Consider the following 25,624-nt stretch of genomic DNA (forward strand, 5'->3'; position numbering starts at 1 on the left):
TTGGGCCTCCTGAGAGTTTTCGGTTTTGATTTTGAGACGATAAGTGGTATTGTTTGCCAACAACACCTCAGGTTTGGTATAATCACCAAAAAAAGAGGGTTTCTTTCCCTCTTGTTTCTGTTAACATGCAGGTGCTCAAGTGTATTTGTAGTGCATTTGATAGCCCTATAAGCTGAATGCATTCCAAGATGGACTGTACTACCAAGCAACTCGGCCTACTGAGTCGTTTTAGGGGCAGAGTACTGCCATCTCACAGAGATATTGTTTGTCTTTTAGTAGAGTGGGGTAGCAGGAAAAAAAAGTGCAAATGGTGATACAAGCAACAGATTTAGCATGAGAACTGTTAGTATCCCCATTAATCAAAATCAACCTCTGTCCACCTATTTAGGTGGACAGAGGTTTCCAAGATGGCTGACACTTTTCCAAAATCGCAGCAAATTTGTTCTATATCTCAAATATTTTCATTCCATAAGCCTACAAAAGTTGCATGCTGTCCATATAATGATTGTGAATTTATATTTTGGCATACTTACTGTCATTAAGAGGAAAACTGAACCCATCTCCAAAATGGTCACCATATTTCCAAAATAGCCACCAAAGATATAAATGTATGTATCTTGATAGACACCGATATGTTTCGTGTATCAATCAGTTTTAGCAAGTGCAGACTTGTAGTACTTGCACCTGCCATGGCATTCCTTCTTGCAGCCACACTTATTCAATTCTTGTCTACTACTGGCTAATTTGTCCAATACAGAAACCAGGCACCATCAAATTGTTGCCATCCCTAGTGTCTTGGACTGGGCAAAACCGAATGGCATACTACCAAATGTGTCTTGCTTGAAAGGCAGCTTACTTACAATGCTCTCTAAGAGCAATCCTTAGAGGGGGAATGCAATCTTAAGCTCTCTGTGTCATTGGAAAGATATCAATCATAGCCTCATTTACATCTTTATATGAACTGCTTCCATTGTACATTAGCACCATGAACTCATCAATGATTTGCAGGTCTTCATCTTCTACTGCTGGTGGCATTGAACTTAGTTTGGTGAAGGGGTGTGTAGCACGCTGAAACACAATCCATGTTTGCCATGCAGACTTCTTCCCCTTTCCAGGAAAGGCAGACACTGTGTCACACCCACTGAATGCATAGAAAAGGGGAAGTTGCTGAGACATTTGGCCCCATGGCTGTTGCAATTTTATGGATAGGTATCCACTCATGTTTTTTCCTCTTCTGAATTTAATCCATAGTTTGTCCAAACCAGTTTTATCCATGTTAGATGCTGCTATGATGACGTCTGTCTGAACTACATATATGATTGCACTTGAGATATCTTCATGCTTTGCAGCATATGTAGCATGCAAAAGGACACTAGTATCTGCCTCTTCGTGAGTGCAGCCTTGTACATCAGTAGTTTTCCTGTTCAGCTTTGCTACAAAGTATAGCATCCCCTTTGATGACAATGATGCATGTTGTATCATCTGCTTGAGATGAAATGATTGTGTCTGCCATGTGTCAGCCAAATATGCAAATATTTCAGATTTGTTCTGGTCATTCCTGAGGAAACTGGCCCAATTGCCAGAAGCTTTTGCAGTGCTATTGCTTTGTGGCAAACTCCTGTGCCTCATTTTTTCTCTCTCTTGTTTGTGTTGTCATACTGTCTGTCCTATTCACATCAAATACAAGTGTGCTTGTCTGTACTTCTCTATGTGCATCTGTACCTTGGATAGGACTTCATCTTTTGCATAAGACTCAAATGTAGACCCCTTGGTTGATCTCAGAGTATTTACAAGAGCTGCACAATCCATTATGATAACATCAGCGATAGGGTCTTTGTCATGGATGTCTGATCCCTGCTGTTCTAGTAGAGGCAGCAGCTGTGACTTGGTGCCCTGATGCATCAGCCTATTCCATGCCAGTGATGGTGGGCAAAAAAATTTTTTTTTCATGTTGAAAGGATTAATTTAAGTCATACTGTCTATTCTGGCATGATATAAAGAGGCATGAGAATATAGATTACAATCTTCCTTTATGGTTTGGAAGGACTGTTTGCCCTTGGACTCTGTAGCAGACATCTTGTAACTGAACAATAAAATTGTATTCTTGTGTACTGGCCCATAAAATTTGCTGGGTGTCTTAGTCTCGCATTAAAGTTTGTGAATTGCGTCTGTCCAAGGCTCTTCATAGATGTCAAGGATTCACTAACTTAGGTGCCCATAAATTCATGACTGTCTAGCACAATCAGATCCACTGAATCTTTTGCAAGATTTTCAATCATTTCTAGAAAACTTTTCTGCACAGTTTCAGTTTCATCATGATGCTTAACCTCAGATTTTGGATCAGCATCACTTTTAGTCTCAAATTCATCAATCAGGTGGATTACTTCAGGACCAGCCACTGTCCATCACCTGAGAGCATCTGCATCTTCAAATAGGCCGATGGCTCCCCTATCTCCTTTAACACGAGCATTATTTTGCATGTGCGCTTGGTATACCTCCATTGAGGAAAAAGGCCTAGTGGTTTTATGGACAGTGAAATTTTCTTTTGTAAATTCAACAAATGTGTGGTTTTGGAGAGCCTCTGTGGCTAAATCACAAGCTAAAAAACAAAGGCAGCAAGACCTCCCTACATTTACGTCACACTTTCCTCATTACACTACGGAATACATGCAGGACAATTGACTTACCTAAACAAAGAACAGAAAAAAAACAAGCACGTGTACTCACCCAACTGCAGATACTCAGGGCTATGCTGTGCTGCCCGCTGGTCGAGGCCGCTGAGACACTAACAACAACAAAGACAATAACCAAGAACCACAACCCCACAACCAAGGACCACAACTCAACAACAACACAACAACAAAGGGCCACAACCCAACAACACAACAATAACACAACACCCAAGGACCTCAACTCAACAACGCAGCAAACCAACAAGGAACACAACCACAACTCAACAACACAGCAACAAACAAGGAATACAACCACAACAAAAGACCACTGCACAAACAATCACTAACACAAAAAGGCAACACACACATCCACTAACAACACCAACGAATCACAACAACCCTCAACAACCTACAACCACACCAAGAAACCACAACAGCCTCTAACAACAACAACCCTCCACTACAACAACTCACATACAACCCAACAAGAACTCACAAGCACAACAAATCCAACAGCACAGGCACAACAACTCTAAAGCAAACAATATCAACTTAACAACTAAACAACAAATCAATAAAACACAAAACTTACCTTAACTTTCAATGCCTTCAGTAGACTGCTGCCAACACTACTGACTATCACAGGCTCTAACCCAAGATACCTTAACTTTCAATGCCTTCAGTAGACTGCTGCTGACACTACTGACTATCACAGGCTCTAACCCAAGAGTGACGCAAAACTCTGATCCTGACAACTAACTCCAGCTGCACCAGCAGACAACCCAGAACTCACCAACAGCCAATTCAAACGCTAACCATCCATCCACCAATTTATCCTTCCTATCTCTCTCTCTCTCTCTCTCTCTCTCTCTCTCTCTCAAGGATGTTGTCAAATGGAACTCCCATAACTCCTCCATAACATGCTTATTTCATAGGGGGCCTGTTGCTTCTGAGAAGCGTGATGTGCTGCCCAAGATATGGACACACCATTTTCACTCCTGTCTGACAGTCTTGACTTTCTCAAGCCATTCATACTCAGAGAAAAATGCTTAGAAATCACAACTTGTTCGTGTCCTGCACCTTCACTGGATGAAGGGAGGGAATTCTCATGTTTAAAGTGAGCAGGGGGTACAGTCTTGTAATGTTCAGGAAGAAAAGGTACTATTATTTTAATTTGTTCCACTAGATGATTTGGGCCAAGTTTCTGTCCTCACCCTTTTTCTCAGTACTCGGATGCTGAAACAAAGGTATGCCTGTCCCATGGAAGAATGTTTGTGATGTTGTGGCACTTAGATTATGGTCCAGATTGTCAGCAGCACAAGTTGTAAAGAGCCCTTTTCTTAGTGTAGTGGGACAACCGACTTCCTCCACAGCCCATGCAACAACTGCTTCTCCCAACCCTTTAGTCAATTCCAGAACCCCATCATAGCTGATGCTGATTCCATGTTGATGAAATATCTCAATTGATGCTTCCTGGTTTTCGCTAGGACCAGGAAACCAAGGTATATTGGAAACGGAGGTTCTCTGAACTTGTCACAAATTAAGCAGATTCCTTCCTTCTCAGCTTTAGATTAGTCTGCATCTTCTTCACCTGCCTTCTGGCTACTATGTGTGAATTTTGCTGATGGGGCATCGTCTTCTCTTTAGTCTTACATGATGACTTCCTTAGCTTGTCTTTGTAGTTTTGAACTTCAGCAAACATGATTCATGATATGTAGCTTAGTTATTTTTAAAGTTTGCAGAATTTCATCACCTTCATCAAGCCTTTCGGGATGACATGGTATGGGCATTGCATTTATATCTTTACAAAATTCAGGAATGTTTGTAGCAAGGGTAACATAGCCAGCACCAGGTGCAGCCACTTTCACGTGTGTCTGACTGTCACAAGCAACAAAGCTTCCAGTTAGTTGTACTATCTCACTTCAGGAAAGATGTCAACTTCCAAGATTGTGCTGCCATTGCTTTTGATCTATAGGCCAAGGGTTTATCCTTTTACCATGTATGCAACATATATGCACTTTCAGATATTGGATACAACTAGGCTCAGATATGTCATAATCTACCCCTAGCCCGATCATTCATCCAATTTTTTAAAAAATGAGGATGAGCATAAATTAAGTGGGGCTTAATTGATTTCCAACCTACAAAAAATAAACCGATCAATATGAAGTTACCCTGAGTCCATGTATTACTTGATCTTTTACATCCTATATGAACTTAAGTACCAATTTTGACCTCTTTGTCGGACATATTTTATATAGTGACAGCCATCGGATATTTCTAGGCAGCAAAGTTATGTTTCTAAGTATGGAAAGGCTTGCTTTCAATATTTTAACATAAACTGGGAGTGACTGAGGAATTCGAACGTGATTAACCAGTTAAATGTTAATATTCAGATCTCTAACGGAAGCCATTTTAAAACCTGCCGGCCATCTTGGGAAATGGCAAAATTTTGTTTGGCCGAAAGTTGATGATGAGACAGAGGTTAGAAAGAATCGTTGTGTTAGATTTCACGCTAGTGTCACCATTTGCCCTTTAACCCTATTATTTTGAAGTTCCTCTAACAGAGTAAATTGAAGTTATGATCGATTGATAAATTTCTGTTCATTATGCGAGAAAATTCGGTATTTGGAATTTAGCATCATTTAGAATATTTAATAACTTGCTTCTCGCAATTATCAATTAAAATTTTATGACTGTTGCTTGCAATACTGTAGAGCTCTCGTTTTGAGGCTAGTATGTATTTTAGTACTAAACCATGTGAAAAATAATGGTTGTAAGTGTCAAATAGACGAGATGATGATGTTATAAAGTAGCAGTATGAACGGCTACTGTTCAATTAAATTAATTAAATCTTGGGCACTTGGGTATATTTAGTCCGATGCCATCGATATCCATAAAGGACATAAATCATTTGTTGTAATTGACAGTCACTATCCATTTACCCATGAAGAAGTGATGGAAAACGTTTGATAAATGTAAGTTGCACAGATGAACTCTTACTCTTCGTTTTAGATTAGTGGGTAGATTAGTGGTTAGCCCTGAACGTAAGAATTTTTTCCGTTAGTCATGGTTGGAAAGCTTTGCTGTATTTCGTGTCTGATTCGATTTTCAAAGGATTATGGTGGATATCGTATCCTAAAAAAAAAAAAAAAAAAAAATTGAGACTAGTAGTTAATCTTATTTCAGTAGACATGGTGAATGTAACTAATGTATATATATATATATATATATATATATATATCTATATATAGATATATATATATATATAATATATATATATATATATATAGATATATATTAATATCTATATATTGTTTTGGGCAGTTTAATTTACATCTTTGATAAGTTAATGATTATTTGAGAGTTCTTGGAGGCAAAATTACATGTATATTGTTAGTTCGCGGGGTTTGTCTGGTTGCATCATAAAATTATTTTATGGATAGAATTTTTCTGCATTTTAGGCTGTAATTTTATAGCTTTATGTTAAATCTCTCTCTCTCTCTCTCTCTCTCTCTCTCTCTCTCTCTCTCTCTCTCTCTCTCTCTCTCTCTCTCTCTCATGTTATATCTCATGTATTATATATATATATATATATATATATATATATATATATATATATATATATATATATATATATATATATATATATTCCTTTTCTACCGTCACCAGGGTCCTGATTTTGAAGGATCTGCCCTCAACTCATTTTTAGAAATTATTGGACAATCTCCTTAGTCATTACAGGGCTTGAACAATTTCCTATCATCAAAGTAATAGTGCCCTAAATTGCCTCAAGTGAGTTGGGGTCGTCCAGCGATGGCCAACATGAAAAAGCTTCTCTCCACGAGAGAGAGAGAGAGAGAGAGAGAGAGAGAGAGAGAGAGAGAGAGAGCGTTATGACTACATATCCATCAAAGCTGCAGGGTGCCTCGTTATCTTCGATGTTATTGTACTCCATAATGCTGTACAGGGTTTTGCGTTTTCTGTTTACATCCATAATAAATATGCATAATTCTTTCGATTGTATGTTTGCTGCGAATATTTAGATGTTTGCATTTTTACTACAATCGATTGTTTATATTTTTCTTACTGTCGACTTCAGCACACAATTGTGGGACTGATTTCTTACGTGAACAAAATTTCATCTCACAATTTCTTTTCCTTGAGTTTACGTAATCATGAAATGAAATGAGTAGGTAAGCAGTTGAAGCTAAAGGCCGTGCGCAGGAGCGTGATGCTTCTAGTGCGGCTCACTGGTTAATGTTTTTTTTCTTTTTTAAGTGTTAATAACTTGCTTCTTTATAAGCAGAAAAAATTGTATTTATATTTACGATTTTTTCTTGTGATTTATAGAGCGTAGTTTTTCACGGAACTCACACTGTTTGTTTGCATTTTGTAGTCAAGTATAATTCTTTTACGTATTTCCGTTGCCATTGCCCCATAGCTGGTCGCACAGGATTTAATTAGCAAGATTATGGTTGTCCGAACGTTATCCAGGTCCTATTTTTTTTTATTGTACAGCCATGTATAGAAATGGTGCAGCTCAAGTGTAGCAGGGGTGAACATAATGCCAAAAGAAAAATCCTGGTGCCATGTAGTGTATTAAAAGTATGCTGTCTGAGCACTTGGTTAAACTCTACTGAATAGTTTATGTGAAGCTGTTGTTAGGGTGCTTTCAAGTGCATTTCAGTCTGGAGACTGAAGTTCTGCAGGAAATGATTACTCTTTTATGTATTGATTTACAAATGAGTTGTGCCTATATATTTAAAATCTATGCTTGAAATTTACCAGTGATGTTATTTATGCAAGTATTCAGACATGCAATAATTTATTATGATTTCATGTGAATCCACTGTAAATTTAAAGGTACACTGGTCCCTGTCTTTTTAGGGTAAAGTTTTTGAGGTGAACGTACAGCTATCCTATTACCCCATTTGCCTTATTATATAGGCTAATGAATACTTGATTTTTATGTTCACATTCATCAACATTTATTTTCTCATTGCATTTTTGTTCATATTTTGGAGTTACTATCAATTGATCTGCTAAATCTATTAACCAAAATGGAAGTGCTGATTTCCTCAACCATTCAATTTAATATTCACTGGAATGCCAACAATTTATAGGCGAGTTTGTTTCTCGGGCATTCCACTGAGGGGTGAGAGATGTGTATTTCTGGTGATAGAAGTTCACTCTCGACGTGGTTCGGAAGTCACGTAAAGCCGTTAGTGCCGTTGCTGAATAACCACTGGTTCCATGCAACGTAAAAACACCATACAAACAAACGAACAAAACATTTTATAGGCCTCATGGGTGTTAGGAATATAGGAGATGTTTTTTAGTTTTCTGTAAAAAAAAAAAACTATTTTGATGGCTTTGTCTGTACGTCAGGACTTTTCTTGTCCGCCCTCAGATCTTGGAACTACTGATGTTAGAGGCTGGGAATTGGTATGTTGATCATTCACCCTCCTATTATCAAACATACCAAATTGCAGCCCTCTAGCCTCAATATTTATTTTTCTAAGTTAGCTATGATCATGCGTCTGACAACGCAACAACACAGGACACCACGGCCGACTGAGAGTTTTATGGGCTGTGGCTGAGAGTTTTGTACGCTGTACAGAAAACTCGATTGCTCCGAAGCATTTCTAGGAGCAGTAACTTCAGCGCCGTTGTTCATGCGGCTTTGAGTGACTTTTCTTGAAGTCTCCTTTGCCAGGTCTGTGGGTGTTTGTTTTAGGCAACTTGTCATCCTGAATGATTTGTGACTCGAAAACACGCTTGGGATTTTGTTTGTGCTAACATTACTCTGCGTATAAAAACAAAGGAATATTGAAACTAAGTCCAGTTTTGAAATAGATTTTTAGTGACCACATAGCTATGTTATGCTGGGTAGTTTATGTACTTCATCATGTACCCATAGATTGTTGGTCAGCAGCTCCCCGTATAAGAAAACAAAATGTTTTCCTTGCTCGAAACAAATGACCTTCAGTTTCCTCATTCAATTTATCCGTCGAGTTACAATAATTGGAGACCAAAAGAATCTGAAATGCGTACAATTTGGCAGGTATCAGTAAAATTGAATATTTTAACCAAGACATTGAACTCTTGTTGAGTTGAAAATTGGTTATCATGGTTTTCCTGTAAGTATATTGCACCACACTTTATAACGGCTGGTCAGACAATCATTTTGTTAAGATTACTTGATTCCTTAGCATGTATAGCACATTTGTCTGATGTGAATGCCGGTTTTAAGAACATAAAAAAAACTATGTTTTGTAGAGCTCCGGTGATTGAATTTTCAAGGTTTTCAAAGTTGGTTATTTTCAGTATTAGCTTGGTATTTGAAACTTGATTAATTCAAATTTGCTGTCTATGAAGGATTGTTATATACTCAAGTGTCGTTATTAGCTTTCTGTAAAAGAACCATTTTGTCGGCTTTGTCCGTCCGCCCTCTGATCTTGAAAACTAGTGAGGCTAGAGACTGCAAATTTGATACGTTGATCATTCACCTCCAATCATCGAACACACCAAATTGCAGCCCTCTAGCCTCTGTACTTTTTTTTAAAGGTCAAAGTTAGCCATAATCGTACTTCTGGCTGCGCTATAGCTACCAACAACATGGGCCACCACCAGACTGTGGTTGAGTTTCATGGGCCGCGGCAAAAAGGCCCCATCGACTATACGATCGCCGGATCACGTTTTCTGAACCGGAAGTAAACCTCACTTCTGCGGTGTTCTCCTCCGATCACAAGTGAGAGGAGTCCCTCGGCCTCCACGATCATCTCGCAACCTGTCGTTGCCAAGTTCGTGTCTTCTGTTTTATAAAGTTCAGGTGACCAGAAACCTTCACGTCTATGGCGTGATCTCTGGATTTACCTCAATTTCAACTAGGCGCTGAAAGGGAAGCATGGCAACTACGTCGGCAATGGGTTTATGGGTGGACTTCACTGAACGTCGTAGGAAGGCGAAATAAGGCTTATGATAAATTAGTTGGAAAATTTACGGAAGATGCTGTATGATATATGGAAAATTTAGGAGATTTGTATATATATATATATTATATATATATATATATATATATATATATAATATATATATATATATTGTATATTATATAATATACTGCTAAGTGAATATCTGGACAACATTCTCATAGTAGTGCTTGATTAGGTACACTGGATAGAAGCTGTTGTACGAGGCTTTACATACCTTTGCTGTATATACCCTGAGATTATAAGTAGAGCGTTTACCTTCATTACCTTTACCTCAGTGATATGGGTGTCTGTTGCCCTTTAAACAGGTATCTGAAATCCTGTGGACTCTTTCAGTGTAACACTGAAATGCCAGGTGGCACTGACATTCTTTCACTTCTAGTCCATGGCTTCGGTGGAGATTGAGGTCGTCTGATTGTTTGTTTCCTTTATTATTATCTTCTTAAGTTTAATCACTCATTTGGTTGTTTTCTGCCATCAAAATAAGATGAAATTTTAAAACGAAATGCAGGGAAAGTTACTAAGTTTCATTAGGTTTTAGAAATGGAAACGACTGTTTTTCAGTGTCCTCTTTTCTATAAATTCCATTCGGGATATTCATTTAATCTGTATTTATAATTATTTTTTTGAACACAAATAGAAATTTTTTTTAATGAAAACTAGCCGTAGCACCTGAGCCTATTGAAGTGTACGCAGAGTAATCAGGTTTATTTTCTGTCATGTATCATCGGTGACAAAAAGCTTAGAATAATATAGGGAACAGGTTCATTGGACCCATGAAAAATAATAATAATAAAAAAACACGGCAGTTGTCTATATTGGAGCTGCAACTAGACGCCGGTAATTTCTGTACAATCTGAAGGTCACTTTCATCAGATGTGCATTTGCTGTAATTTCAATGAGCTCTTAATTGCTCGCCTTCCCAGCATTATTTTGAACTATTTTGGGTGTTAGGGATACGCCTATGGCTGTGGGGCAACAGATGAAAAGAACCGACCTCCCTTACTAGGATTTGAACTCGCATACTAGAGGTTAGTGTGCAGCTAAGCCACAGGAAACCGTTCTTCTACCGAGAAGAAAATAAAAGTTATTTCGGTTCTTACATTCATATATAAGTATATCGAATTCAGGGAGAGAAGAAAGTCTGAGGACAGCAAGTAATTAAGAGGTTATTGAGGTTATTGGACATTACAAATTTAAATAAAGACATACATATTGTGCAATGCCCTTCTAAGGTAGCTTCCACCATAGACTTTATTTCAGTCAATATCCTTTATATCTGGAAAGTTAGGGACTATTTGTTGAAATAATTCAATTTTACTGTGTGGTTGGTGTTTATGTATGGGGCCAGTCTGAGAGAACGTTCTTATATCGATATTATTGTATTATACATGCTATTGGATAGGCTATATATGTATGGATTTATTGTGTCTTTGGTGAAAACTGATTGAAGTTACACTCTCTCTCTCTCTCTCTCTCTCTCTCTCTCAAGATTTCCATTTTCTCTCTCTCTCTCTCTCTCTCTCTCTCTCTCTCTCTCTCTCTCTCTCTCTCTCTCTCTCTCTCTCTCTCTCTCTCTCTCCGTTGCTTCTCTTCATATTTTGATTAGCTGCAAATTTTGGCTTGCAAGTGTATATATGTATATATATATATATATATATATATATATATATATATATATATGTGTGTGTGTGTGTGTGTGTGTGTGTATGTATGTTTTTTTTGTGAGTTGTGATAAATACTATAGAAGGAGATGAGTGGGATTTATTGACGAAACAAATTAGAGGAGGAGAGAGTCCTCCCAGCTGCATTTGTAACAGACGCAACTTAGCATATGGTGGTCAGCAATCATACACAATTACATTCTCACCCCTTTATTCCTGTCTCCCCCCTCCCCCATATCCCATTTACCTCTGCGATGATGATGGCGGCGGGGGTTGGACGGGAACAATAGTAAAACCTTTTTCTGTGAATTCTCACGTGCCTTACCGCCTTCACACTAGCTATTCATATTGCTTTTAGTCCGCCCTCAAGTTTGAAATGGAAGTATGAATGCCTCGCCAGCTTCATAACCGCCATTTATTCTTTCTTCCGCCAGACTCTTTTGTCTCGAGTCTCGTATTTCAACTACCGTGACTCCTCTACTCTCTCCCCTCTCCCTCTTCTTTCCTCTCCCTCCCCCACCCTGGGCATTCTCTCTTCCTCCCCACTCTTCCATTTGTAAATCTTCTGTTTGTGTTTTGGTGCGCTTGTCGGCTTGTGGACTGTGTGGTCATTATCCTGTAGTGGGTGTGCAAGTGGTTAGTGTATCGTTGTTTGTAGTGTTGAGTTTCGTTGGGACATCCCAATGGATCATTTCTTTCGGAGCTGAAAAGGAAAAAAAATATTGGTCAGATAATTTGTCCCTGCAAATCAGATTTTGGGTAAAATGTACAGTTTTTGAATGAAGAAGAGGTGCCGTGTTAGCATGCAGGAGAGAGAGAGAGAGAGAGAGAGAGAGAGAGAGAGAGAGAGAGAGTAATTTCAGTTTCTTTGAAGTAATCGTTACAATGAATCAAAAATGAATACGCAGGAGTGAAGTAAATGTGGGGTGCTGTTTGATCTGTAGGCAAGTTTTATAAGTACATCGTATATATGCTTGGACTCTGAGAGAGAGAGAGAGGTCGTTTTAATTTTTGAAAGTATGAGAACGAAGTCTCTTATAAATGTCTCAAACTGCAGTTGAATAAAGCATCGATTTTTTTAATTTGTATTGGAAATGAGTTGATTCATAATGGAGATAATTAAATTTGATTAAACTGAGACCGATAAGATGCCTCCGGTGGGGGTAAGTGCTGTCAGAGCACCTCACGTGGTGTATTGTATGCATCTTTAAAGAAATTGCAGCGTCCCTTGGGGCCCTAGCTGCATCCACTTTTGAGCCTTTTACTCATCTCGATTCCTTCTTCCTCTCTTTAAACTTGCTGTCCAACCACTCCAACTCCTCTTTTCACTATCTTAATCGCTGATTGGTCGAAATGGCCCAGTGCTTGACTTTGCCTAAATTTCACGAATCGAATTGATTGGATGGCCTCCAAGGACAAACCTGAAAGCTGAGGTAATGCTAGGTTTGGTAGTAAGGAGTGATACTTCATAAAGAAATATTAGTTCATGCCTTTAGTTATATGAAGCAGAGCAGTTGATGAATTTTGGATGAGGCTTCTAGGTGTTTTCACGATGTATGGAGATCGCTGATATCCATTGTGCAAGGTATTAATTGAGGAATATTTATGATTTGATCCAAATATGAGGGACTTGAAGTTTTTCTACCCCACAGGAGATTCACTTACATAGTAATGTTTTCATATCAGTATAATGTTTCTAGGCCAGTCCGTGTGTTGATATTGGTCTGTGTGTAATAGGGTAGGAGTTGAGCATATTTTCAGATTTCTCTGTAGTTGTCCAATAATTATTCTTCTATTTCTCAGTTGGTCCAAGACTTTAGTATCAGGGTATTCTAAAAGTGGTACCGGAGATGTATTAATCATCTGAGATGTCCATTGCTATGGTGCAGTAAATTCAGCCTTGGGTAGAGCTAGGTTGAAACATCAGTTAGAATTAATAAGTACACTACCAATGATATGCTTGTTCTCTTCTAAAGATGCACATGCGCACAGACATGTCATTCCTGTGCTTTCACTTCCACAAATTTCCACTATTATCCAGCCTCCCATCTCAAAGTTCTCATCCAGGTAAGTTTGGTTTTTACAGCTCTTTTGGTGCCAGAGTTCACCGGACGCTAACACGTACAGTTCTCCATGTCGTTGTGCAAAGGACCTGTCAAGCCATTTCAGTATCTCCATCGTTATTTCATCTACCAATGGAATTTCGTGGATTATCCTCGGAGTATCATTTTCCCGCGCTAAGCATGTTATATGACTTTTATTGTTCCTTTTTAACACCTTAGCCTCAAAGTCTCATGTTCGTATTTTTATTGTCATGCCACGATTCATGTTCGTGCAGCTATAACATCGTACTTTACTTATATATAATAATACTCTAGTATGCTATTTTAGCGTATTTGCTCTCCAAACCATGTTCATCAAGTCTTATTTGTCTTATTTAGTCAATCCCCGAATTCCCACTCAAGAGAATGTCATAAATCCTAACCTCATTTAGTGTAAATTCATCTCTTCGTGCATACGCTGTCTTCATGACTCGTTTTTCCTTGATTTATCGTATGTCAATCTCTGCATATAGCGTTCTACTGAATAAGATAGCAACATCTGCTTATTCTAAGTGTGACAAAGTTCAAACGGTAACCAAATCTAACTTTTCTCTGCCCTTTATAGTCACTTTTCCATGAGCTGGACAAACAGCAAAGATGACAAAAACTCCTTGGCTGTATTTAAGATTTACTGGAAATTCAGTTGACAAGATTCGATCAACAGTAACTTTGCAGCTACTCCTTTTTTAAATTTTTCATTTAGCTTTACTTATTTAACGGTAAGATCACGTATGCCAGTGTTCATTGAAAAGATCTAAATTCTCTAGTTCATTTATATAGTTTATCGATTCAGTTCGATGAAAATGTAATCAAAGGGTTTAAATTTGTCTGATAGACAAATTGATACAGAATGTTAGAAATGCATTTGAAAAGTTGTATGATGTCCTTTTTCGACATTGTTGTTACTAGTGTTCAATGTTTGCGGTATACAATACCGTGTAGAATATTGCACTAGTGCTTGGTGTGCCTTGTCTTGGTCTCCCTTGAGGACAAGGTTGAATCAAAGGTATATCATGTAATATATGACCCCGCCCATATTTTCTCTTACTCATGGAGTAAGCCTACAAACTACTTTGTTATTGTTGGGTAGGATGAGTCTATGAAAAAGGCTAAGAAGGTGTGAAAAAGTTGTATGCATTGAATTAAAGTTGTAGGAATTTTACGATAGGATATTTATGATTTTTTTATTAGGATGAAAATGTAGAAAATGAATAATGTGCATGTTAAACAGTACAGGAAAATTGTTTCTAATAAAATATAGCTTATTGTGATTTTCGTCGATGAAACAAGGCTATTTGACCGTAGAATTTAGCACGTAATTTACGTTAAAAGGTAGGAATATAATGTTTACAACTTATTCGTGAGGAGGAAATCTTGCGCACGTCTCGAGTAAGCTGGAGGTCGGATCACGCCTTGTTCCTAAGTGTTCTTATTTCTCTCCGACACATGGTAACTGTTTGTCTCTCCTACAATTACTGTTTTGATCCTGCTGACGTGACCCCGCAGTCAATAGAGAAATGACCGTCTAAGACATCTTGGTTTAGTGGCTATTCCTGTCTCACTGCTGCTGGGTTTGGAGTTCAGTCTCGTGCTTCCACTTTCCCTGCCCGTCTTGTCATCCACCTTTAAAAGACGATCCATGCAGCCTTCAGAGCTAAGCCCCACAATTTGTTTAGTCATGTGAGCTGTGCAAGAACGTTGGGTTGCAGGGGTCTGTAAGTCAGTAGGGTTTATGAGATATTAGGATTGTGAATGTAATCCCTCCGATCATTCCTCGCCTGAGGAATGACGTAATTTGGGACTTGAACCGAAAGCAGTATGTTCAAGTTCTTTTCCAGGGAAACGACACAAAACAAGTTAAAGCAGTTATTAAGAAGGCGGACGGGTAGCTAAATTGGTAATGTCATCCGGAAATCCTTCCAAAAATGTATTCGTCAAAGGGACTAAAGAAACGATCCGTCAGAATATTATATATCAGTGGTAAGAAAGGTTGGCCAATTTAACAGCATTTCAGAAACTGAAAACTCTAAAACCTTTGGCAAGAAAGTGGATTCGTACGAACTTCGAAGGAAGAGCTGTCATAAACTTGGCTATACGTATTTTACGCGCAGTTTTGCAATGCAGAGTGGCGAAGTGAGGAGGGAGGGTGATGCTTCGTAATATCTGCTGAACAAATAAATACCGTTGATTTTCGTGAACGGACGCGTCTTGGCGTTTTAACGCTTGACATCGTATTTTTATTTGAAAAATTTTGATCTTGTATTCTGAATTTCTAGGTTTGAAATAGATAGCAGTTGATTACCCAGGCGGTTGGCTTTCATGACAAATCCAATCCAGCCTCGAAATAATTATTTTAATTTTTTTCTGATCAATGCCAGAACTGAAATGTTATTATGTAGATGTTCTGTGTTTATAAATAAAACAATTCACAAGTCTGCAGCCTCATGGAGAAGTAAAATTTCAGTATTCCTAACAGAAAGAAAATTGCTTAGTTACCCACATTTTCATGCTCTAATCTAGATAACATCTGAGGACAGAAAGTGATTCGGAAGTAAATATTTCTGGGGGACTATGCTTACTGTTTTCAGATCAACTCTTTTAAAAACTCACTTCGTCTGTTTTAGGACCATATTGGGTTAAATTAGTTGATGAACGACCCCCTCTGCTCCAGCGCTGAGTGGCCGCCTTGTTCCAATGCCCAGACATCGATCGTATACGTCACCCATTCATTCGATGGGGTACCGTCAGGTAATTTCCTATCAGTCATTCATCATCCCTTTATTCTTATACATTCTTCGCTTGCAGTTGCTGTCCATTTTTCTGCATCTTGTTAACTCTAGCATCTCTTGTCAGTTTTGTCCAGGCTTTTGGTGGACGCATCTTAGAAATTTAATAGATTTAAATTATAGACATAATCTTCCTCTAGATGATGACATTCATCTTAGTCTGCTATTGAAGTGCGTGATAAGAGAAACGAATTTATTTCAAGAATATTTGTTTTAAAATATTAAAAATTCCTGTAGATGAAAACTGCGTGAGTTTGAACACTTCATTTACTGAGTAATACAGGTGTACTGTCTTTCTTTTAAGATTCGTCTTCGATGATGAGAGAGAGCTGCTGCTGCCGCTGCCGCCAGGTAAGTCAGTTTGCATAATAGTATTCGGTTAAAGTCATCGAACAATTTTTATTAACACTTCGTAATCATGTGTACGTAAGTGTGTGGTTTGTAATTGTAAAGGAAGCTCTTTATAGAAACGTTTGATTTAGGTAATGTTTTCCAGTATTATTTTATGACCCATTACAGTGTAGACAGTGTATCTTTGTACTTGCAGTCAAGACTGGCAATATTGTGGATTATGGAAGAAGAGCTTTGTTAAATTTCGACTTGATCACAGAAAATCTCTCCATTCAGATCAAACATTCTCACCTTATTCACGTAGCCGTTATAATATCATTTTCGTAATGGAAGCCTTCGGGTCATTATTTGTATTTTCTGTCCTTTGCTGACATGGAAGTTGTTATTGCAGTGGATGATCTCCATTCTGTCGAGAATAGTTTGGTCTTTGCAGTTAATGACACCTGTATGGTGACGTGTTTAGAATGATTTAAATTATAATTGTTATCCAGTTAGAGATGGCTGATAAGCCGTTATAAATGACCTTTTTGGTATTCATTTTAATAGCAGTGTGAATGAATTTAAAATTGCTTCTTTATGCGATACATTTTGTATGCGAGTCAAAGAATGAATACGTCAATAAATTGTATGGTGCACTTCACGAAGTTGGTTAGGCCTGTTCAAAAGTGGTTATTGGTGAGGGCGAGTGTACTGAAAACAAACTGACGTCACTCATAACACTGCCAACTTCATATATTTTGTGACCTAGCGAGTTTGGTTATGAAATATGATAAACGGCTTTCTTTCTGTTTAGCATTTTAAAGTAGAAAAAAAAAAATTTGAATTTCACCACTTAAGGAAATTGATTGTCATCATAAGGAAGGTTGAAATGAAATTTTGACAATTAGAAATCTTTTATTAATATCCCTCCCCCCACAAAAAATATGAAGTTTTTCCGCAGGTATAATGTTTTAAGTCATTTTACACATGAGAAGAAAGTATTGGTTAAGAATCTATGCTAGCGAAATTCCTTTGGCATTGTCCGTTATAACCTGCTTCGTAATTCAATATTGTCCTAATATACTGTTTTGGCAGAGGTAAACTCATTAAAGGAATAAAGTATATCATTGATGTTTAATCTATCTATATCTATCTATCTATCCATCTATCTATCTATCTAGCTAGCGATATATATATATATATATATATATATATATATATATATTATATATATATAAAATATAATTTTTTCCATCTCAAGGCAAGTAAAAGAATCTAAAATAATAATTACCATTATTAGAAATATTGAGTTTTTAAGCAGTTACCTTAATAAGGTATCAGGGCAATAGCCGCTGTATCTGGCATTTTTAGGTACTATCATATTTTAGTGTTAATTAATTTTTCTTGATTGTTAAGAAAATAGAAATGAAGCGATTCGGTCTGAGATAATTCGTCTGTTTGTTGTTTTAGGACTTCACGTGTGTGACTGGTTTCCCTTTGTCATTTTTTTTAAAATTTATTTAAATATTCATCTAGCTTTGCATGTTGTCTGTTATGACTTATATGAAATGTGAGCAAGCTGTATAGATAGTCCAAGGTATAGTTTTGTCAGTATTCAAGGGTTGCCTTCAGGAAACTAGTCTTAGGTTTGGATAGTTAGCATTCTTGAAAGTGCTTGTACTCGAGGGCAGTGAAACATTTATCTCCCGCCGTTTCAGGTTGAGGTAGATTTATACAGTTTGCAGAGTTAGTCTCTGTTTCATGTTAGCTTAAGATTTCAATGACCAGTCATTGTAGCAAGATATTTATTTGAAAAATGAATGGAACTTAGACCAGTACCATTTATCTTTGTAGGTGCTATGGATACATTATGAATGCTCTGCAAACTCATTTCTTGATAATGTGATATTTGTTTGATCATACTCATTAAAAGGTTCAACCTAGATTTTTATTTATAAGATTTTAAAATGTCATAATTTTCACATCTAGTTCTTGAAACCTTGATAATAACCTTATCAAATACTTAGATCCTTTAGATTAATTGGAAAATTAGCCATACATACCGGAAGATGAAGGATTAGTACTATGTAAATTAAAGACTCAGGAATCTATACCATCTCGTCTTACTGAAGCATAATAGGAGTAATATAAAGATACACAGTGAAGTTGTGTGGCTATTTTCTAACACACACACAATTCGTTTTCTAATATTTAGTGGTATCTGGGAAAATCAAACGAACAACGTCTGTCACATACGTCTTGTAACTACTAAATCAAGGAGGAATACTGTTGTAGGACGCTTTAACATCAGAGGACTTATCTACCGTACGTTGAACCCCTTACATTCAGTACCATTTATCTCGGTCTTGTTTGTACTGTCGTGCTTCCTTTATTTTAACCAAGACCCTTCGATTCCAACAACTCTGCTGCACCTCGATGCTGTTTTTTTTTCTTCTTATAATTATTTAAGATCCAAACACCATTTCTAAAATGGAAAGTTGGCTTAACAGTTACTTTATACATATGAGCTTTTCTTTCTATCTTATAGACACTCCTCTTCGCTTTCAAATGTTTGTGAGATCTGGCTAACATAAGCATTTGACATATTATTATTATTATTATTATTATTATTATTATTATTATTATTATTATTATTATTATTATTCTCCTATGTTACTGTTATATGTTACAGTTACTTTTTATTTACCTGTACGAGTCACCTAATTTAGTTCTTCCATCATATACGTTGAGATTTTTTATCCAGTTTCTTGGCTTCCAGTCGCCATCATTACTTTGCTCTTGCTTGCATTCACTTTTAACGTTCTTTAGAAAAAACTTCCAAACTTTTACCACTATCTAAGTGTATCAGCCCCATATATTCTGTTCAACCCCCCACCATGCTCTCTCTCTCTCTCTCTCTCTCTCTCTCTCTCTCTCTCTCTCTCTCTCTCTCTCTGTTATTTTGTCAACTTCAGTAAAAACATCAAACAGAAATAAGGATAACAAACCCTTGTCTTCTCTTGCCCTTCTTATATTACTATCACTTATGTGTACTTATTATATTATACTTCGAAAATTCTTCATAAAAACTTTACCATAAAATAATAATTCTCTACCCTATTCATTCTCTTCACATTCCGTATTGCATTTCCATCAGTTACTTCTTAAGCTTACCCTAGGGTTTGTACTCTAGTAATTTGTTAGTAGTTTAGATCAGTGGTTTGCTTAGATATAGGGGTACTAAATTTTCAAAGGAAAAGTATATAGAAGTAGTGTGTATGGTAAATAATTTTTCTTCTCTAATGGTTATGGTCATCCAGAAGTTTTCAAGATCTGTAGGAAAAGTCAAAGGTCAAAGGCCTGATGTGTGTCTTGTCGGAAGATTCGATGGGGGAGAGGATATTTAAGGATAAATATTCTGAGAGGAAAGCATTAACTATATTATAAATCAACGCTACAAGTTGCATACGTAGATCATAAGTATTAAAAGTCTTGAAAGGACTTTGGGTGTCGAAAGGAATACTGATATTTGGTGTAGAGGGCAATTCCAAGATTAGTTCAGAATTGTTGCATTAGGACTGTATTTGGTTCTACAATTTTGGGTGGAAGGGTTAGGTTAATGTTCGAGATTGTGTATGAAGGGAAGGTTCAGGTCATATGGGAAAGAATGGGTATAGTTGTAAGTTTTAGAGATATTTTAAGTGAGTTGGATATAGAAAGGTTGTGTTTTGTAACTAATGAATCAAGTTGACGTAAAGTCAGCGAAAGTAAGATTATATGGAATACTTAGCGTTGTTGGAAGAACAAATTACGAATGTGATATTTGAGTCATGGAAAAAATGATTCAAAATTCATCGGTATACGCAAAGCTTTGAAGTAAAAATAATGTCAAGATGATAAAAAGAAATAAACAATAAATATAAAAGTATTGTCAGAAGTTAGCAAAGAAACCAAAGTATGGGAAAGTGGTTTGAAAGTGGAAACGCAAAGATGAGAAGATACAGAAATTGAACTTGTGAAGGTATCTGATGTCACTTGTGGAAAAAAGAATTTGATTCTCAGAGAATAAGTCAGTGGTGTAGCAGCTATTACAGACGTTAAAACACAATTCAAATAGTTAGAAAATGAAGGGTACTGACGGTGATTTTGATGTAACATGAAGGAATTCTATCTAATACGATAACTTATGCGCTAATCCTTCATTGCAGTTCATATGAACGGTGTTACAACGGATAGGTCAGTAATATGTAAGTATTTAGTCGTGGAGCATGGCTTTAAAGGGAAAAGATGTGATTAGGGTTTAAGTGAATCTTGTAAATTCTGTGATGGATACAGTAACTCGCTCTATCGGTAGGAGGAAATTGTACTCTATAAATGTGGTTAACTGATATAGTTGGAAGTTAAACCATTTGGAGTATATGCGTGCAGACACAGAACTGTGTTGGGTTAAACTACGTTATCATATATTGGTTTTCCTCACATTATAATTTTGATCTGAGGTATTACGGAAACCTGGGAAAGCATGCAGTTGCTGGAGAGAGATGGTTAGAGGCGAAAATCAGGCATGAGCTGCAAGTAGAATGGTACCAGTTTTACCAGGCTTCCATTTTTCTCTCTTTATTTCTTGAGTATTGCTCCTTTGAAGAGAGGGATATATATTCCTTTGGTGCTAAGCCACATTGTCATTTACCAGATACAGGATTATGACCCATCAAAATTTTAGGAATTAGGAGGAGAGCTGCTTCGAGAGTATGAATATGAAATCAAGGTCAGTGTTTTGTGAAAATAAAGTAGTAAGTCGTAAAAATTAAAGTAAATTAAAAGTTCAGTATGGAAATATGGACGAAATGTTCGTATGGACAGGGAGTGGCTGACTTGGGAGAAGTTGCTATAAGAGTAGTTAACGTAGAAGGGCCATAACATTAGAGAAACCCATGAAAGTGAGTAGAGAGATATAAAAAGACTTATATTCTTTAGCTTATATAGTTTTCATGCATCGTGTCACACAGAGGCTCTGGAAGTTGTTGTTTAGTGGTTACAATTATGGTTATGTGCCGGAAACAGGCTGCATATTTAATCTCTTGCGAACAATAAAATGCACCACGCAATTCTTGGTATTTGAAGTATTCAGACTAAATGTGCAGGGAACTGAAGGGGATACTTATAGGTTTTGAAAGGTGAGACATACGTTGAAAATACATTGGTGGTTCCGGAATTTACCCAGCACTTTTAATATGGAAAATAGTTAACAGATATATTCATATAAATTCATTCAGCAATCTCTTTCTCTCTCTCATTATAATATATATATATATATATATATATATATATTATATATATATATATATATATATATATGTATGTGTGTGTTTGTAATAAATAAATAAATATATATATATATATATATATATATATATATACTATATATATATATATATAATATATGTGTGTGGTGTGTGTGTATACATACATATACTGCTGTAATTCTAAGCTGTACATATTAAGAAAGAAATGCACGAAGAATGTTGCTAATGATATAAAAAAAGGGACCGCCACTGAAGAGGGATGTTGAAGCTGGTCTGGGAAGTTATCGTTGTGGAGTGGTATTTTCTTCTTCGTCTTCAGTTTTGGAAGTCTTGTAAGGAGGAAGTTTTTTCCCGTGGCGTGTTCTCCTTTTGTTTTTGTTTCTTCGGCAGCAGCAGGAGCGGCATCAACCGTAGTGTGTTTGCCCCACAAGCCCTTATCAGTTCTCCGTCCAGTGCTAGACACCAACTGGACTGACGAAATGATAAGGAAACGTGAAAAAGGCTGTTCTTTGGGAACTGATGCCGCTGCTTTTGTTCTTATTCTTTCCTTTCTTCATCTTTTTCTGTGTCAGCTCGTCGGCTCGTAGTCTTTTTGTGTACCTCCCTCTCGTTTGTTTCTGTGCTTCCATATTATTCATGCTTCCTTTCGAAAAGGCTTGTCGTCGTTGTTGCAGATACTGAACAAAATCATTGGATTTTGTCCCTAGGGTAAAGTGCCCCACCTGGAATGTTAATTAAAAAAGAGAAAAAAAGAGAAAAAAGGTTAAAACACTCAATTTTGATCACGTTCTTGATATCACATGATAATGGAATATGGAATGTCTGCTAGGATTACTTATTGACTTAATTTGCTCAGGATTTTTTTCTAGACTAGATTTATATAGTATGCTTCGTGACTACATACAATAATGATCTGACACCAAAACACAAACAGTATGTACTTTGTGTATGTATTAGTGCAAAGGAAGAGGAAGAAAAGGGCGATGTTTTCCATGTCTTCAGCTCCTCTTTTCGGTGGAATGGATTATTACTTAACTTCCTCCCTGCCGAGATGAAGTTGGCAGTTGCGCCATGCAGCAGCAGCAGCCTCCTCCTCCTCCTCCTCCTCCTCCTCCTCCTCCTCCTCCTCCTCCTCCTCCTCCTCCCAGCCTTGCCGGAAGGTGGGTTGTTGCTGAGGGGTGGGTGGAAGGGGGAAGGGGAAAGATCCTGCCGCTACTCATTTGCGATCTAGTTTGCTGTAAAGATAAAAGAGGTTTTAGAAAGGATTAAGTCTAGCCAAGATATACACCGCGGCATTGCAGAAACCGGAATACCAAATTACACCGTATATGTGGAAAATATGGCACAAGGAAAACTTGACCCGTTTTCCTTATTGGCGGGTTGCGATTTCTGTACTAACGCTGTAACGTTTTCAAGAGATGAATTTGGAAATTATGAAATAAGGCAAGATTATTGATTTCAGAACTTACGTAAGGGGAAAATATTTAATATCCTTTCTGCGATTGTTCTTATAAGGGGAATTGGGTGTTTATAGAAGTAGAGAAGAAATGCCGGAGGAAGGTAGGATATTCAGTCAGGAATGTGAAAACTTAATCTAATAGGTGCCTTACAGTGTTCGTGGAAATCCTCTAAGGCCAAATGATACCCTCCTGATACGCCAAGTAAGCTATGATTATAACTAGTCGTAAACAGTTTTCAGCACTCACTTTCAGAGTCAGTGGATTCTGCACGTGAACTATGCCCCCCCCCCCCCCCCCTCCCTCTCTCTGTTCAATTGCTTTTTGTTAATCCCTTGGACGCCTCATTTCTGTATTATGAACGGCGCAATATTTTGCTCCAGATCCCTGGCTAACAATTTCATTGCCAATAGCGGATTTGCTTCCGTTTACCCGACGAAGGAAGTTATCTGCCACCTTTATATAATAAGAAATGGTATTAACTTGTGCCCACACAGTCTTCTGTTGCTCCATTGTTTCTGTTCTTGAATGTAAATGAGAGAGAGAGAGAGAGAGAGAGAGAGAGAGAGAGAGAGAGAGAGAGAGAGAGAGAGAGAGAGAGAGAGAGAGTTTAGGATAATGCACTGAAAGTCACCTTATGAGGAGCATAAGTAAAATCTAGTCATACCCATGTCGTCGTATTTTTAATTCATGTCTCATATATTTCTTTCATATTAATGTCATTAATAGTGGATGTGCTGGAACAGGCCATACCGTGGAAAAATGTAGGAAATTTTGACTCTAAACTTTGACCCAGGATATAAGCTTCATTTTTGTTGATAATCCTCGGGATTAAGCTTGTTTATCCCGACGCTATGGTATTTTCATAAGCCAGTGTACTTAATTACGACTTTTATTTTGCACTTGCATCACATTTGTTTCATTACGAGCTAGATAGAGATTAGAAATAATTAAAACTGGTTGGGGGATTTGCATGAAGATGGGAAATGTGTTTCTTGCGGAAAATCTCGGCCTTGTTTTGGGAGTTTTTTTGTTTTTTTTATGTATATAGAGAGAAACATCATCATAAGCGTATCATAAGCGGCTGTAAGTTTAGATATATATATATATATATATATATATATATATATATATATATATATATATATATATATAAAATCGTATCCAAAGTAAGAATATTTTTGGATGCTGCAAGTATGAAATTGTTAAAGAATAAGTATATGTGATAAACTGACATGGGTGCACTCAACGCATCTTCTTGTACACTGCAAGCAAGCTAAATATTTAGTTGGACTGTAAGTTTTGTATGTCACTTCAGAAACCATCAGTAAGGCTATGCATTGTAGTTGTAAACCATTATGCTTTCTCATATATTTTAAACATCCTCTCTCTCTCTCTCTCTCTCTCTCTCTCTCTCTCTCTCTCTCATCTCTCTCTCCCTCTCTCCTCTCTCTCTCTCTCTCTCTCTGCGACTGCACTATCGCGTTCAAGGGGGAGGGGGTGATGCAAGAACTGGGAAGTTTTGCTTCGTTTTGAGATAAGGTTGCGGCGGCGTCTTGCAGTGGACCGCTAACTGTTCCCCCTTTTCACGTGTCATACTCTTCTTCTTACATGCATAAAATGGTAGCGTTTGTTTGTGCACCGATGAATATTTCACCGAAATATCACCGTCGCCACTTCGTCGTCTTTGACACGGCGACATCCACCCCTTCCCACGCGCCTGTGATATGTCGCAAAGCTTCTGCCGACCCACCCATCGTGGGCTGCTGAGGACGGACATGCCTCTCATGATCAATTATTTCTCCGTCTATTTGGCCACGAATGTCACATCTATATTTGAGGAGTCGAACTGCTGGTGGCTGTCCTTTGCCCGTCCGTCCGTCCGTCCATCTGGCCGGCCTCCGTCTACTCTTGCCAACCCGGTATCAGGAAAAGAAAAGGAACGGACATCGCCGGACAGGCAAGATCTTTTGACAGAAAAGACTGCCACGGGTTTTCCTTCTGGTAAGTCTGCCAGTGTTCTGTATTTGAGTCATGATGGAAACATGGGCGGAAAAATGGTGTCGGTTATGCATAGGAAATGGAGTTGTGAAATACCGTAGATCTGACGCTTGCAGTTTCAGAGCGCAACTACGACAGGCACCGTGGCCCATAAGCCGCCACACCCAGCTTTCATCAAGAGGAGCAGATTTTACTGTGACGGAATTGTCTCGTTGGGAGAGACTCGATTGATTGATCACACCTTGAATCCTCCTGATAGCCTTGCATATATATATATATATATATATATATATTATATATATAATATTATA

At 37.6% G+C, this 25,624-nt stretch overlaps 1 long non-coding RNA gene across 2 annotated transcripts in view; it reads left to right on the plus strand.

The window, feature by feature from the left end:
* Window positions 1-25,624, plus strand: part of LOC135195654 (uncharacterized) — a 215,284-nt gene that overhangs the window by 25,945 nt on the left and 163,715 nt on the right. For both annotated transcript variants that reach the window (XR_010310206.1, XR_010310205.1), the window contains exons 2-3: window positions 16,058-16,181; window positions 16,524-16,570. This is a non-coding gene — a long non-coding RNA (uncharacterized LOC135195654). The remainder of the gene's footprint in view (window positions 1-16,057; window positions 16,182-16,523; window positions 16,571-25,624) is intronic.

The sequence above is a fragment of the Macrobrachium nipponense genome, chromosome 16 (assembly GCF_015104395.2).
Source record: "Macrobrachium nipponense isolate FS-2020 chromosome 16, ASM1510439v2, whole genome shotgun sequence".
NCBI classification, from domain to species: Eukaryota; Metazoa; Arthropoda; class Malacostraca; order Decapoda; family Palaemonidae; genus Macrobrachium; species Macrobrachium nipponense.